A 16836-nucleotide genomic window follows, 5' to 3' on the forward strand; every position below is an offset into this window, starting at 1 on the left:
CTACAAAACATCTAAATTCTAATGAGCAAAATATTACATGTTTTTGATTATTTTTATCAATGCGAGAATACTAATCAAACATCATATTATCAAAGAATTAAAACTAACCAATATAACAAAACAATTAAATTCTAACAAGCAAAAGGTATCACATGTTTTTATATTTTTTATCATCTAAAACAAATATAGAAAACAACAATCTAATTCTAACTAGAAAAGAATACATGTTTTTGTATTATCTCTTTATCATGCAAAATTATTGAATTCATAGCATTTTTATTAACTACAAGAAGTGAGAAACAAAACTAGTTAGAACAATTACATCTAATGTAAAAAATATGTACACAGGGGGGTGAAAGTCTGAAATCATGGTGCAGTCTAGGTGAGGGCGCAGGGCCCAGGTGTTGCTGGCCCATGGAGTGTTTTTGTTAACCAGAAAAAAAAGTGGGAAGAGACGTTGTGGGGGTGTGCGCAGGAATTTCGCTACAGGCCTAATGCTATGGTCCAGGTCATGGTTTTTTGTTACAATTTTCTTTTACCACAAAAACAAAGGAGGTGTGATGGGCCTGGTGGGAGTATGCGTAAGCAACAATGGCGTCCAAGCCCACAGATTATTGTTTTGATCCATATTTCAGATTTTTTGTCATATTCAATAATCAGCTTTTATCCACAATTAAATCCAATTAATCTCCCCTAATGTCGATTAACAACAGACAGGTTTTCCCAATTAACTCGATTAATCACATTAATTCAATTAATAACATTCAAGGAATTCAAAAGGGATTAGGGTTACTCTTTTGAGCTTTCATGTTCCTCTTCTTCACATGAACAGCGGCGGCACCGGAGTAAAGCTCATCTCCGATTCAAGGACCGGCGCTCTCCTCTCTCGCTCAACCCTCTCACGTTCAACCTTTCTCCGATTCTGATTTTGTCTCATTTCTCTCCGATAATATCGTTCTCCCGGCTCACTCTCAGATTCAACTCACACCGCCGGTGAATGCTTCACGGGGACGGCGTCTCAGTTCACTTGTTGCGCAAATCTCTCGTCTCAAAACGCTAATCAAACTCTTCCGATTTCACTCTGAATCCCTATCCTTCTCGCATCTCTCCGTTTCCGAATCTCCGTTCCAATTCAAATTAATAGAACGTTATTGAATCTTCGTGCGTGTTGTGGAACGTTATTGCAGGTGATGATAAGCGTTGAATGATTGAGGATGTGGATTGTTGCGTGGAGTTTGTATGATGATCGTGATAGGGATCGAAGTTTGAGATCGAGATGCGTGGAATCTTCTTCTGATTATCTCCTTTCTTGTTCTTCTGCAGGTTGAAAGTTATAAGGATTGTGGAAGACTCTTCTGGTGAAGATTGAGAGGAAGGAGAATTGGAGATTTCTCAGATTGCAAAGAAGATTGTTCTGTTGTGAAGATTGTAGCGCCATTTTCAGAGAGAGAATTGGAGAGGTGATATGAAGGTTCGATGATGATGAAGAGTTTGTTACATTCTTTTGGTAATTTTTCTGTTATGATGGTGAATCCAAGAAGAACGATGGAGAATTGATGAAGATGAGTTGAGAGATTGGAGATGATAAACGTGGTTCAATGTTGATGATTGATGAAGGTCGGTTAGAGTCTGGAAGGAGAGTGTTTGAAGATTCAAGATCCAGAAAGTTATGATGGTGGATGAATGAAGATGATGAAGATTGGATATGATTCGTTTTGGAGAGTTTTCTGTGAATTCAAGGATTGAGAAAGAGAAAAAAAAAGTTTGTTACGAATTCTGTTTTTGGTTATGAGGTGAGTTCTCTTCTCTTTCTCTTCTGTTATGCTGCTATCTGGTATATGCATCTTTCCTTTAGCTGAACCGCTGCTGTGTTTTTTTTGTTAGAGTTATGCGAACCGGTTCGGTTTATTTCTGCCTTGTGAAGCCGTGTGGTTGCAGGATAGCTTTCGTTGCAGGGCTGCGTTTTTTGGTTCTCATTTTTCTTCTCCTTCAACTGTTATGCTGAGTTTGGTCTTTTTTTTCCAGTTGTGAACCGATTTTAGTCCCTCTTCGGCCAGTCCAAAAAACGGTCCCTTTGGCTTTGATGCTGCACAGTTTAACGTGTAGAGTTTTATGAACCGGTTTGATTATGCAGGCGCAAGGTTTGGTGGCTGCCGGTTCGGTTTAATCGTGTATAGGTGTGGCTTAATTTGAAGTAATTTTGGTCAAGCAATTGCGAATCGGTTTTAGCATTGCTGAGTGTGTATTTTGGATTTTTTTTTTTGTAACTTTTGTGAAAGGTTTGAATTATGTGATGAATATAGATGTATGGTATTGTATGGGATATTTGAGTATTTTTTGTAATAAATTTGTAATGGATTTTTCCTGAATTTGAATGATGATGGACCTTGCAAGCAATTTGAACGAATTTATCAACGAGTGCCTCCTTTGAATGTTGAACATAGTCGAAACTTGAATAATGATGAACAAATCTTGAACTCACTTTTGAATGTAATTTGGATAACATAACTTTTAAATTTCTTTTCCCACCAAATGCATTTCAATTTGAGTTTTTAAGTTCCATGTTCAAATTGTACAAACACTCGTAATACAAACCAACCAATGAACGATTGCTTCTGAAATCTTGATAACAAAGAAATATGACTGGAACATATAATATGGACTTTGAACCATGATGAACGCCTTAAGCTTGAGATGATGCACACACTCCACATAAACTCGAATTAAGTCTTGGTACAACATCTCCAGAATCATGACTTGCATCACACTCACTCAATTAAACCGAACTGCCTTGCAACAACGAGAACTTTTTATTATTTTTCTTTTGATTTTCGAACGACGAAATAAACGCCATTCATAACTTATAGCACAGAGAAAGAGGGCAAATTTTGGGGTGCAACAGTCCATCTAAAGTAGGGACTCCCAATCATGCACATCTAGTCCTACTTCACATGGCAAAGAAAGCGGTAAAATGCAGAATCATAAAAGGATGAGCAATGTACCAAACTGATAAAATCCATAATGAGCAAGTAAAGTAGATGTAATACGGTGAACTGACTTTATTTGAAATGTTGCGGTAAGCAAGAGTCGCCACCGACTTTTATTTTATCCAATTAGGAAAGGCTAAAAGAACAGGAAAAGACCTTTGAAAGATTTTGAGTTTGGGGGGTAAGTTATACAAAGGGAAGGTGTAAGGCACCCTTTGCATCCATGGTTATCCATGGGCTCTTAATTGCTTAGCTGGCTTTTGTATTGTTTGAAATGTATGAAAATGAGGTGTGAAAAGAAAAGATTCGTTTAAGGACTTTAGCTTGTAAATAAGCGTAGCCTTTTTGAAAATATTCTTTGAAAAGAAGTGGGAAAAAGTTTTGAAATTTTGAATTTGAATTGAGCAAGCAATTAAAAGCTACCTACTCTAAGTTTGAAAAATCGTTCTTTTAGCTTTTCGGGTGAAAGGGTCTATCCATACCATGAGAGGGCAGGAAGTCTTTCGGTTGGATGTTGAAGGGTCATCGAGAAATTATCGTTCGCCACAAGACTGTCCCTTACCATAAAGAAGGCAGGTAGTCTAAGGGAAGGATATAATAGTCATTTAAGGCATCATGCGAGGATACCTTAGCAATTGGGACAATCATCTTTTACCGAGGCAACTTCGAGGGACAAGATGATTTTTAATCTCTGTAGGCAACCTTGCTTTAGGTATCCTCGGAATCGAGGGACTTGACTATTTAGTACAATTTAGAGGCAACAGGCAACAATAATAAGGCAACAAGAGGGATTACCCTAAAGGTGTGTGTGTGGCACAATCACGTGGTTAAATTTAGATAATTTATCTTGTAATTATTGGTGATTCTATGTCCAATTCAAGGCTTGCACTCCCTAGGATTACTAACCACGCAGTTTAAAATGAGCAAAAATTAAAGGCAAAAATTAAAGTTCCTACGCTATTACAATAAACACTTGCGGGGATGGGGGAAATTAACAAACGGAAAAAATAAGAAGGATCAATAATTAGTTTTAAACATTGAATGCTTTGATCTTCGATTGACCCTGAAAATTAAAATGAAAATAATAGGGGTTAGTGTATTACAGATTCAATTACTATTGAGGTAAACCTATTAAAAGGCAAAAATAACGATAAAAAATAAAATGATATTTAAACAAAAGGAATTTAGAAACTTAGCTTTTGATTGGTAGGGCGCGTAGTCGGAAGATCTTGAGGTAACCCTGAAAAGTAGGCGCGAAGAAAAGAAGTGTTAGTGCATTTAAGATTCGTTAACTATGGGTACAAACCCTAATAGAATAAATAAATGGGATTGAACAAACCCTAAAAGGTTAATGAAATCGAAAGTTTGATCAGATATAACAAATAATTAAAATAAACATAAGATTAATCCTAATTATCAATTAATTAAAAGTGTATTCGAATTTTAATAATATATATAGAAAAAACAATTATTCGTGAAAAATCGGGTTTTCGATAATAACAATTATAAAATTTTTATAGAAAAAAACAAATTCACCAAAAACATATATAAAATACAAAAAAGAAAAAAAAAGGAAAAGAATAAGAATATAAATAAACAAAATTAATTAAAACTAAATAATAAAAGTTAAAAGAAAAAGGCTTAGCTCTGATTAAGTGTGGATGGCCTGTGGAGGTCCACCATAGGGCGCTGCCTTCTGGTCCTTTGGATGATGCGCCAGTGTTGATCAGTGGTTGATGTAGGGAGAGTGCATAGTGAGCCTTCATAGGAGGGGCGCATGGGATTCACGAGTAAATGCTTTGAAAAATAAAATGCGTGGCCTTAGACTTCTAGGGGATGCGATTGTGCGTGCTTTAGGCTTGATCAATGATTGGATGATGTTCCTGGAGGTTGCAAGAAGTTGATAGAACGCTTCAAATTGATTGAAGATGGCTGGGATTGGGAAAACGAATGTTCACTTCTTTTGGAGACTTGAGAAAATCGAGGGATGATTCTTGAGGCTAGGTTTTTCGTGTCCTAATGGCCTGAATACCTTCTCTACATATAGAGTGAGAGATTAGGTTAACAAATTAGCAAAGAATCCCTGATTGGAGAGAGGTGGAGATTTGATTCAAAATTTGAATAAAAAGTGTATATTTTTGCATTCAATCTTTCTCAATCAAGGGCAAACGAAATTTCCTTGATTTATATGAATATTAGGCTTAATATTTGATTGAGAAATCAACTAATATCATATCTTTTGTAATTATCATTATTTCTTTCATTAAACTTTAAATTATAATGAATATAACTTAAAAATAAAATAAATAATAATGATAATAAGGGAAGAATGGCATTATGGGCTTCTAATCATACCATGGGCATGCTTAGAAAGTCAAACCTTGGCCCATTACTAAAAAAACCAAAAATCTTCACTTTGGAATAGGTGTATTTTCTCAAAATTAACCAACTTGTACCAAGCATATCTCCCTCATTTTTTAAGGTATGGAAGAGTTCTAGTATTTTTTGGAAACCTCAAGATGTCCTCTACAAGCTAATTTGGAAGCTTTTTTTCCTTTGAAGAATTTATCTTAATGATATTGCTCCTGACAAAAAGCAGCTTTTTTGCGATTTTCTAGAAGGACCTGTAATGTATTGGCTCATATCTCTTAAATGGTGCATTTTTAGCCTTGGCATGTGAGAGACAAAGTTGTAGAGAATTCAATTTCCTTCAAATTGAGCTTTGAATGGGAAATTTCTGATGTTCCATGTGAAATTTATGCCTGGTCAAAGTTCAGTTGACTTTTCCTATGAAAACCCTAATTTAGAAACTTTTGGATTTGTTGATTTCTGATCTTTCCTTGATGGACCATGATCAATTCTTGATCAAATGTTGAATGATACTTCATAATGAAGATGTTGACCAAACATCAGAAGTTTTGACTGTGGTTTGACCATAGTTTGATTTTTAGGTCAACTAGTCGATCATTGATTATTTGGGTCATTGAATGAGCAATCTTTTGAATCAGAGTTTGAAACTTGGCATGAGGATCCTTTGAGGCATATGAGAGATTATGAGGTCCACTTGAATTGTCAGAAATTGATTTTACTTTGAAAAGATCAAAACCCTAATTTGAGGGTTGTTGTTTAGGAGAGTGTACAGTCAGTCGAGTCTTGAGCTTCTGATACTCAAATGAGCTTGAGTATAAAAATGTGGTGGGCAAATTTTGGGGTATGACAGCTGCCCCTGTTCAATCTTCTTACACTTGAAGATGTAGATTGGCTTGTGTGTGTGTCAGAATCTGAAGGTGGAAGAGGATTGAACACTAGAATACCCAGGAATTTGCCCTAACCGAAGTAGGGACTTTTTGTAGGAGATGGGCTTAAAGATGCCATCCAGATGTTTGACAAGATGTTTGTCTAAAGCAGATGCTTGTCAGATTAGATCACATGCATTGATTGTGTCTGAAGGAGAGATTCATAAAAATGAAGTGATGTTTTACAGAAGACTACCTGGAGAGGTTCCTGAATAGATAGATCATTGACTGATGTAAAAGAGATTAGGCTTTAAACAAAGCTCGGGAAGAAGTGTCTTGTAGAAGATTAACTGAGAAACTCCTTGAAATGGAAGTAGATGCCTTAGGACATGTTGGATAAATATGTTGAAGAAGATTACCTAGAAAGATTGAGATATGTCTTTAGCGAGGCTACCTAGAAAGGCTCCTAGAAAAGATATGATTCGTCTTAAACAAGACTACCTAGAAAGGCTCCTAGAAAGGATATGATTCGTCTTAAACAAGACTACCTGGAAAGGCTCCTAGAAAGGAAGTGATATGTCTTAAACAAGACTACCTAGAAAGGTTCCTAGAAAGGATAAGAAACGTCTTAGAAAAGACTACCTAGAAAGGTTCCTATAAAGGATAAGAAACGTCTTAGAAAAGACTACCTAGAAAGGTTCCTAGAAAGGATGAGAAACGTCTTAGAAAAGACTACCTAGAAAGGTTCCTATAAAGGATAAGAAACGTCTTAGAAAAGACTACCTAGAAAGGTTGTGATATGCCTTAAAGAAGACCGGCCTAGAAAGGCTCCTAGAAAGGATTGAAGTTCTTTGATTGTTTCTGAATTATCTTTGAAGAAAGACCCGAAATGAAATGTCAAAATTATATTTGTCTTAAATGTTGAGATTGAATCGTTGATACGATTGTATTTGCAACGCGCTTGGATGATAATATTCTTTGATTATGAAATGACCTGAAAAGGAAAGATTAGTTTTATGCAATATCATGATGCATGTATTGAGATTCTTGAAATAAATGAGAGTATTGTATGTTATGCATGTCTTTGTGAATGATGCAGGGATGGACTTATATAGTCGGAGCATATTGATAATTTTTGTATAGCGGCTGCTGGTTGAGAAAATAAATCTCTGTGTGCTATTGGAGATAATGACAAGAGAATTCCTGTCTTTCGTTCGATGATATCTAGCTGGGGATTTTTGATCTTCGATTGGGGATGAGATTGACTTGAGTGATCTGATCCTGATGTATCCTGAGGACAAGAGAGATGAGTATACTATCCGACCAGATTTCTGAGTGGCAACTTTAATGGAAATAGCGAGTTTGAATAAACCATGCTAGAGAAGAAGACTGTGTCGGAAAACCGACAATGTCGGAGGTATAAATTCCAATGGGGAACCAAGTTTCTGTTGGGAATAGATTGCTTGAAGATAACTTCTTAAAGTTTGCTATGTGGGGATATATTATGAAAACTGCTCTGTGGGGAAGATTCCCAGAGATTTCAACTTTTCATTGCCCCATGTCTTTGAGTACTTGCTGTTGGAAAACACTTTTAACCATATATGGTCTTTCGCTTGCGGACATATACCTGCCCCTGGAACTAATAGCTTGGTATGCTCGATACTTGAATTTGGAATTAGAACTTCAAAGAAGTGACAAATACTGACATCATCTGATGCTAGTAGCTAAATAGCATTTGTTGAGATTTGTGACTGATGTGACATGCCCCCAGTAATGGACTAACTTCTCTGGTTTTTCAGTGCCTCTGAGAGGTTCTATGAATACGTCGTGCCCTCTATGTAAACAAGCTTTTAGCTGATCGAGTCATGCATACGAGACGTCTCTGCAAATTTATTTGTCGGGAGGACTTTTAGTCATTAATTGTGCCCCATGCAGATTCTTCCTGATGCCAAACATTTGAAATTACGTAGACAAAATTGTTTTATAATGACACTCATTAAAATGCAATGCATATGTCTGTCTTGGAGTTTAAAAACAATTTTAGTAAAACAAAATATGTAAGAAAGTGATATTTGTAAAAACATGATATCAACTCAAGATTTTTGGTAAACTTTAAGGAGTCAGGATACCCTTTTTGTGACAGTACGCTTTCGAACTAACCATGCTTCAGTTAGGACTTTCGAGGGTTGTAACGTGGCTTGGTTCACGGTTTAATAAACAAAGGATAAAGGCTCAAAATTTATTTGTACCCATCCCAATCTTCGTGATGTTCTTCAATCCTATGCTCAGTTAACTTTGCATTTAAGTTCTAGCAGGTCTTGAAGTCGTAACATTGACATTTGATGATGGTTGAAGCACCGAAAGTTTATTTGAAAAGGCAGTCATCCTTTTTGTAATTTTTCCTTTATCGAGGATTTGTAGTGACCTCCCTTTTTACTTTATTTTCCCTAACTTTTGCCTGAACTGTTTATTTTGGAATTACAGTCAGCGGGATGTTTCGATTTTTTATAAGTCTCCTTCATAGGTTTTGACTTAACAACTTTTTTCTTTTTGGTGGATATTGACTGTCTGACTTTAGAATTACTGGAATCCATCACTTGTGTAAAGCACCTGGTATAATTGAGGTAACTGAGTAACTACCCTGCCCCAGGTTATGATTAAAGGTTTTAATCTGTATGAGAAAGAAAACTTCTACTTCTTAGGCTCAAAGGGGTTGACGAGGGATTAACATCCTTATATCTCCACTGTTTAGGAATTGAAATAATGCCTCTACATCGTCAGCATAGTCTGTTCAAAAGCATACTGTATGTGGTTGCGGTATCATTTTCGTCATCCTCCCTCAAAAGGCTTACAGCTTTAGCGAGAATTAAATATCATAAAGAAAACCAAGTAAAAACAAAGTTTAATATAGAAATAGGAAGAGAAATAGATCAAGACAAACGTATGCAATGCATTAATGATTATGATAAAATAAATAGAGTCTGACATAAGACGAATGTTTAAACAAACAGGAAAGAAATTGCGAATGCGAGTAAATTAATGATCTAAATAGCCATCCTTTAGACTTTGTGTGGCTTCTCTGGTTGGCCAAATTCAACGATACCTTCTTCAATCAAGTCTTGAATTTTATGTTTCAATGGCCCACACTCTTCTGTATCATGACCAGGACTATTTGAATGGTAAGCATATCTTGCATGATGTTTGTACCCGGGGACGGGATTAGCAGGAGCTGAGTATGGAGGCAGTAGAGTTATCAGACTTCGATCGAGCAAGTGTTGCAAAGCTTGAGCCAATGGCATGTGTAGTGGGGTAAATGACCTCTTGGGTTTTGATTTCCAAGTACGTTGGCCACCTTGTTGTTTACGTTCATCTTTCCGTTGTTGTTGTGTTGGAGCCTGACTAGAGACCAGGACTGCCCCAACGGTGTTGGATTCATTCTTTCCATTGTATGGCCTTTTTACATTACCAGAAGAAGTAGCCGCCTGAATTTTTCCGCTTCGGATACCACTTTCAACATGTTCTCGAGTCAGTATGAGTTCAGTGAATCCAGATGATGAACTTCCCAGCAAGTGACTATAGAAAGGACCAGTTAGTGTACTCATAAACATATCGACCAATTCTCTATCAGTTAAGGAAGGTTTGACTCTTCCAGCTAGATCTCTCCATTTTTGAGCATACTCCATGAAACTTTCCTCGGGTCCCATAGACATGCTTTATAGTTGCATGTGAGTTGGTGCGAGGTCAGCATTGTATTGGTATTGCTGGTAGAAAGCAACAACCAAATCTTCCCAGGTATGGATGTTGGTGCTTTCCAGTTGGTAGTACCATTCGAGTTGAGTTCCAGATAAGCTCTCTTGGAAAAAGTGGATCCATAGCTTCTTATCGGTAGTATGAGGTTGAATATTCCTTACATAAGACCTCAAGTGCAGCTTAGGACAAGAGACTCTATCGTATTTTGCAAAAATTGGAATTTTGAATTTCGGAGGTATAACAACTCCAGAGATGAGTCCTAGATCTTCAAAATCCAGTCCAGGTACCTTCTGAATTTCCATGGCTTTCATACGTTCCTCCAGTAACTTGTATTTGTCATCAGGATGTTCATCCTCATGGTGATAGTCCTCTTCTTCCTCAGAAGGCTTGGCAGAATCATGGTTACTTTTTGCCTCAGTCTTGATACTAGCATCATCCTCTTCGTCACTGTCTTCAGAGGCCTCGGCATCCCTGAGTTGCAAGATCGGTCTAAGCCTTTTCCTTAGAATCTTCTTGCCTTTCTTCTTCTTATTCTTGGTAAGGATTGCTTTCAGTTCATCTTGCCCCTTGGACAAGTTCAGGATCAGATCTTGAAACTGGGCATTATGAGCTTGAAGGTCTTTGACTGACTGCTCGAGATTCATGATGCTAAAATAAACAGCAAGGGGGTAAGAAACCTGTGGTGGAAACCTGTGATGCAATGTTATGAATGCAGATGCAATATTTTCAAGGATCTCTGGAAATTTAGTTAGCAACGTCAAAAAATGATTTGGTCGCTTCTTCGTTTGAAGAACTCTGATTTTTGGACGTTCTTCTATGGGAATCAAGCTCACCATATCCAGTGGGTCATATCCTCTGATTCGGGAATTCTGAATTTGAAGGTACATGGCTAGAGGAAAATAAATCCTCTTGCCCCTTGATAGGTACAGTGTCTCTGAATTGGGAGGTATGTGGCGAGAGGAAAGTAAATCCTCTTGCCCCTTGATAAGAGTTCAATCCTTGATAAGAGCACTTGAAATTGTGCGCCCTAAATTCCTAAGATCCTTGAAAGGGTTAGTTAAATCATGTTATGTTTATGATGTCATGATGTTATAATGTTATGCAATGCATCAGGCAAAGCGTAAGATAGTAAGGACGAGTGAGTCCCACAAGAAAAAACCTGCAAGAAAACCAAAGGGTTAGTAGCAAGCACAGACAAGTCACACAAGTGTCCTTGGGTTTAAAGGCTTGCATGAAGTTCATAGGTAAGTACCCTCCCCACTGAAGTTAAGTTGGTTCAACCTGTCCTAGAATAGTAACCGGGTTCTATGGTGCTCATATCCCTGATCTTTCTCACAGGCATTGTCTCAACATGGCACTCGATCGGCCAGCCAAAAGCATCCCTAGAGTCCAATCTCAATGAGTGTAGCATCGAGTATCAACCGGCTTCAGTCAGGAATCGAAAGCCAGCTATCTCGCTACTTCCTATAGGCCAAAGTCAAGTTCAACTAGGGTTCTAAGGGCGAATTAGTGCTTATGACACCACGCGGTAGCCAAATGTCTCCTCGATCATACTCAAGGGCCATCAGGACAAACCAAAACGTCGCACTAACGGTGGCCACCAGTTCAACCATAACGATACATGTCGTACAGCCTCCCTGGTCTAATGCCACATACCTAAGGTACACTAGATCCGGGTGTAGATCTTTCACACAGCAGAATACCCAAAACAGCCTTTAAAGATAAAGCAAACAAGTCAAACAAATTTAAAGTGATCCTAGCTCTAAGGTAACCCCTCTTTTATTCGAAAGCGTCCCCAGCAGAGTTGCCAGTTCTGTAATACGGTGAACTGAATTTATTTGAAATGTTGCGGTAAGCAAGAGTCGCCACCGACTTTTATTTTATCCAATTAGGAAAGGCTAAAAGAACATGAAAAGACCTTTGAAAGATTTTGAGTTCGGGGGGTAATGTCGCTACCGCGAAAAATGGAATCAGAGTCGCCACTAATATATTTATCCCATGAGGGAAAGGAATACCAGGAAACCTAACTCGAACAAGAACAAGGTCTTTCGACCAGAGAACGGGGTACGGGAGTCGGTTACGCGAGGGGAAGGTGTTAGCACCCCTCACGCCCATCGTACTCGATGGTATCCACCTATGTTTGTTTCTATCTAAAGGGTGTATCTAATGTCTAAACCTAAATGCAAATGAATGAAAAAGAAATACGGGGAAAAGAAGGAATTATTTACAAGTGTGCTCGCTTAGGCCCCGCGACCCAATGCCTACGTATCCCTTTAAAGGAATCAGAGCGACCGTAGTTCGGCTCCATAGTTTCCATTTGTTTTGTGTTTTTTAGTTGAACAGCGGTTAAGGTCACAATCCACGATGCTCGACCTTTGGAGACTTATACGCCTAGTTTTGGAAAGGACTTAACTTGTTCTTAAGCGCCTAACAAGGCAAAAGAATGAACTTGGGTTTGTGTTTTTTATGTAACTACATGATGAACAAAACCCAATACAAGGTTTCGCACCACTTCGTCACTTTGTTTTAATTCGAGCCTTTATTAAGTGTTTTAAATGTTTTTGGTTGAGTGTTTTTTAAAGGGATTTACTTTGCGATTAGAATCACATAAAAATGTATAATGATCGAGAAGCAGATTAGGGAATGAATCCCACTCACTTCTATCCCATTATATAATGTTCAAGAAACAGATTAGGGAATGAATCCCACTCATTTCTATCCCATTAATTAATGTTTGAGAAACAGATTAGGGAATGAATCTCACTCATTTCTCTCCCATTAAGTAGTGACCGAGAAACAGATTAGGGAATGAATCCCACTCATTTCTATGCCACTAAGTGATTGAGAAACAGATTAGGGAATGAATCCCACTCATTTCTCTATCACTTTCTTAATGTGATTCGCATCTTTATTTATTAGTGTTTTAAAGTTGAAAAGAAAAAGAATGAATAAAGGGGAACTAACCTATTCTCTAATCTAAGTTATTCTAATCTAAATCTAATGGCCCTAAGGTCAAGGATAACTATCCTAACCTATCTCAATTCCTCTTAACAAAGAAGGAAGAGTCTAAGGGAACATGGCAAAAGAATGGAGTTACAACTCCAACAAGATGAGAAGAGAGCTCTAGGGCAGTAGCAAACCAAGGAAATAAGTGTCCTAAATCAAACACAAAAGCACCATGGCATCACACGAAAATATTCACAAAGAGTTACCAAAGTATCGCATAAATCGTCACTTAACAATTAGCGAACAAACATCCATTAATCAAAACAAAAAGCAAATGAAAACATGAACAAAGCTTAAAGTCAGTAGCAATTAGTTCATTTATAGGTCCAAGACCTTATACCAATCTATGTTAATCAATTAACTTGAAACAAACAAAGTTCTAACAAAACTATACAAAACTAGGTCAAAACTAGTTAATAGAATTCAAATTAGGAGTGAAGTTAGAAAGATGTATTTACATGGTAGAAGTCAGTAGCTAATGACCTCTAATAGGTGTCTAACAATTATGGAATCAAGTCACAAAGTTTCATACAAAATTATAGGTCATTCGGACAAGTTACGATACAATCGTTAATCAAAAGCGAGTTATTTACAAGTAACAAAGAAAAATCAAGTAAAATAAGAAAACATGACTTGAAACATTCAACTCCAGGTCCTAGGACCTCTAAACATCCCTACTTATATGTACAAAAAGAAACTAAGTCAATTGCATAAAGGTAAAGCAAATTATAGGTCAAATTCGCATGGTTATCCATTTAGGAACGCACATAAATCGGGTATAGAAAATCTAATGAAAACCTAACCAAAACATAGAATTAAACTTTTATTTTTTCCACACAATATGGTATATGAGCCTACTGATATCACACAAAAAATGGCAATCAAATTCTACTCCTAAGGTATTAAACAAAATTAATTTGCAAAACCGATCAAACTTAAAGACACAATGAACATGTTGAAAGAAATGATTTATTAAAAATAGGAAAACAATTTCTAAAAATCTAGAAAAAATACCACAATTATTTACACATGTGATTCTATCTAAAACATATTTTTATTTATTTTTTATTGGAGTTAAAATTGATTAACCAAACAAAAGTTAGAAGAGAAACAAATTGCAAAAGAGAAAAATCTAACAACACAGGGGGTGAGAAAGTAGTTTTCAATGAACTGAATTCTAGTTGATGCGCATTGGGACCAAAAGTCAGGGGTGAGAATAAGAAAAATGCACAGGCCCACGCACTAATCAAATCGGTGGCCCAATGTCTCTACTACTCCAATTTATAGCATTTTTTATCATTTCATTAATCAGTATTTATTTCCAAATTCATTACTAATTAAATCACATAGCATGGTGATTGAAACGTGATACTTCAACTTGGAATCAATTGGTCAAAAAAATTTAAGTGAGAAGAAGACAAATCAAATCATAAACCAATCAGGAAGCCACACGTCATCAACTAATCATTCAGTAAAAGACAAAAAAGCCAAAAGCTTGGAATGAGGACCAAAGCATGGATGCCACGTGAGCACCTGAGTTAAAACAAAAAGGAAATACAGACGGCGGCCGGAGATGACTTCCGATCATCTTCTCCGGCGAAACCCTTGGCCGTCTCATACGAGATTTTCCAGAAACGCGCGGGACCGGTACCAATCGACTCGGATTTTTGCGCTGAGTCCAAATCTGATTTTAGTTTTCATTGATTATTCTTCTAACTCATAAACCGCACAGATCTAAAAGATCCCTAACTTTGTAACTCTTCGCAAAGCACACGCTAATGACGACGAAATGATCCTCACGCCATACACACCTCAAATATACCATCCAATCATTCAGTCATACATCATTCAAAGCACAAACGAGAATCAATTTCAAAACTCTATAAGCTTCACGTAGATGCAGCACACACAATGAATACATGGTGGTTCTAATTGTCCTAACCCAATCCCTGATGACGGGTTCCAGGCCTATACATGCTTCTAATGCAAGGAAAAAGAATCTTACTTGGAAAGGTCTTGATCAAGATTTGAAGAAGAATCCGATTGTTTCCTTTGTTCTTTGAAGATGATGCTGGTGTCAACAATAGCCTCTTCGCTGTATAAGTCTTCCACTGAGAAATAAACTCAGTGTGCAATGGTTCTTGGAACTTGTAGTAAGATGATGGTGATGAAGTTCCTTGAAGTGTTGAAGATGTGGATGAAGGTTTGTGAAGGTTGTTGGGGTTGATGAAGATGGTGGAGGTGAAGGTTTATGATGGTTGTTGGGGAGAAAGTGAAGAGAGATTGAGAAGAAGAATGAGTGTGAAAGAGAGAGAGAGAGAGGACTCTTTGAAATTGTGCAAAAATGAAAAATCCCTTTGATTTGTGAAGAATGTGTGTTTATATATGGTAAGGGTGCACAGTGGTGTATTGTGGGTGCAAGTGCAGTGGATTGTTACTCTCATGCTTAATGAACAAGTTTGGTATATGAGGTAAGTTTTGGTGAGCTTTCCACGTTCAGTTCTATGCATGGTCATTTACGGCAAGCTGCATGGTAAGACCTTATGAAACGATTGCCGAAAGACTAACTTGGCTTGGCTTTACAAATACTGCGAGTGGCTTCCTTTGTGCTACCATAACTCCTCCAATGGGTCACTATTAGACTCAAACTCATGACCAGTGTGAATAGGGCATAGGATAGATTAACATTCATGTTTAGGCTCTATTGAGATAATGCCTGGAAGTGTAGTAAAATAGCTTGCAAACATGTTGACATACAATTGTGTGAATACTTGTGCGTGTGATTCGCTCCGGCTAGTTATGTTGACACATCCCATTGCCTCACTTTAAGGTTCCATAACTTGCTAAATGCATGATCAGATGACATGAGACCAATGCCAAATGAAAGATGGCGTAAGATAGAACATATCTCTTGTTGGATTAATCTTGAGATGAAGCTAGTGGTAGTGAGAGAAATGACCACAAACATGTGGAATCACAACTTAACTTGGCCTATGCGCGTGACATACTCCTGGCCTGGGATTTTTCACCAAAACGAGCCTTTGTAAGAGTGCCACTTCAAGACTCCATATCTCAATAATCATTCGACCAAAATCAAAGGTATTTAGCTTATCGGATAGAGGGAATGGAGAAAAACACGCTGGCATTAGGCTTGTCTCAATTAGATTCTTGAAACTCCCTAAATACTGACTTGAAAATGGCATGCCATGTGTTCGTGAAAATGCATACGCGTGACTTGGAAATTTTGCCCAGCAATATGACTTGCACAAATGAATTTCTTCAAACTTCTTTCCTTTATATGTCTCTATTCACACCTCTTTTGACAAAACTCCCAACTACAATATTGTAGAGGGCTATGAAATGAACATTTTTTATATTGACCTTGTTTTGAATTGAGGCCTAGAATTGCGTGTAAACTGGGGTCAAAGTCAGCTGCTTGACAATTTTCAAACTCTCAAGATTTTTCTAAGTATGGAATATGGTTTCCATGTGATTCTTCCAACTTTCTCGTCTTTTATCTCTTTAACCAGGCCTCGAATGAGAAAACTCCCAACTAGAGAATTGTAGAGGACCATGATTTGAGCAACTTTCATGTTGAGACTTTCTTGAAAAAATGTCTTGAGATGCATGCAATATCTGCATGAAGTGAGCTAGTCAACCAAATCTTCAACCTTTCAAGAATTTTTCTAAGTTTAGAAACTTCCACTTTTGGAAATTTCACATTTCAACTACTTTCCATTTTTGGTAACTTTGACATTTTCTTGATTTTATTTCATTCCATTGACTTTCTTTGACCGATTTTCCACCAAAAGTCAACATTTGACAACTGACTTTGACTTTGACCAAAAGTCGACATT

The 16836-nt window shown here is 37.3% G+C and overlaps 1 long non-coding RNA gene across 1 annotated transcript; it reads left to right on the forward strand.

Annotated features, from left to right (window-relative positions):
• The first annotated feature begins 683 nt into the window (after positions 1-683).
• Positions 684-2407, forward strand: LOC131606367 (uncharacterized). The gene is made up of 2 exons (XR_009284823.1): positions 684-1793; positions 1885-2407. It is a non-coding gene; the product is annotated as an uncharacterized LOC131606367 (long non-coding RNA).
• Positions 2408-16836: the final 14429 nt, after the last annotated feature.

This window comes from Vicia villosa, linkage group LG5 (assembly GCF_029867415.1).
Source record: "Vicia villosa cultivar HV-30 ecotype Madison, WI linkage group LG5, Vvil1.0, whole genome shotgun sequence".
Lineage (NCBI taxonomy): Eukaryota > Viridiplantae > Streptophyta > Magnoliopsida > Fabales > Fabaceae > Vicia > Vicia villosa.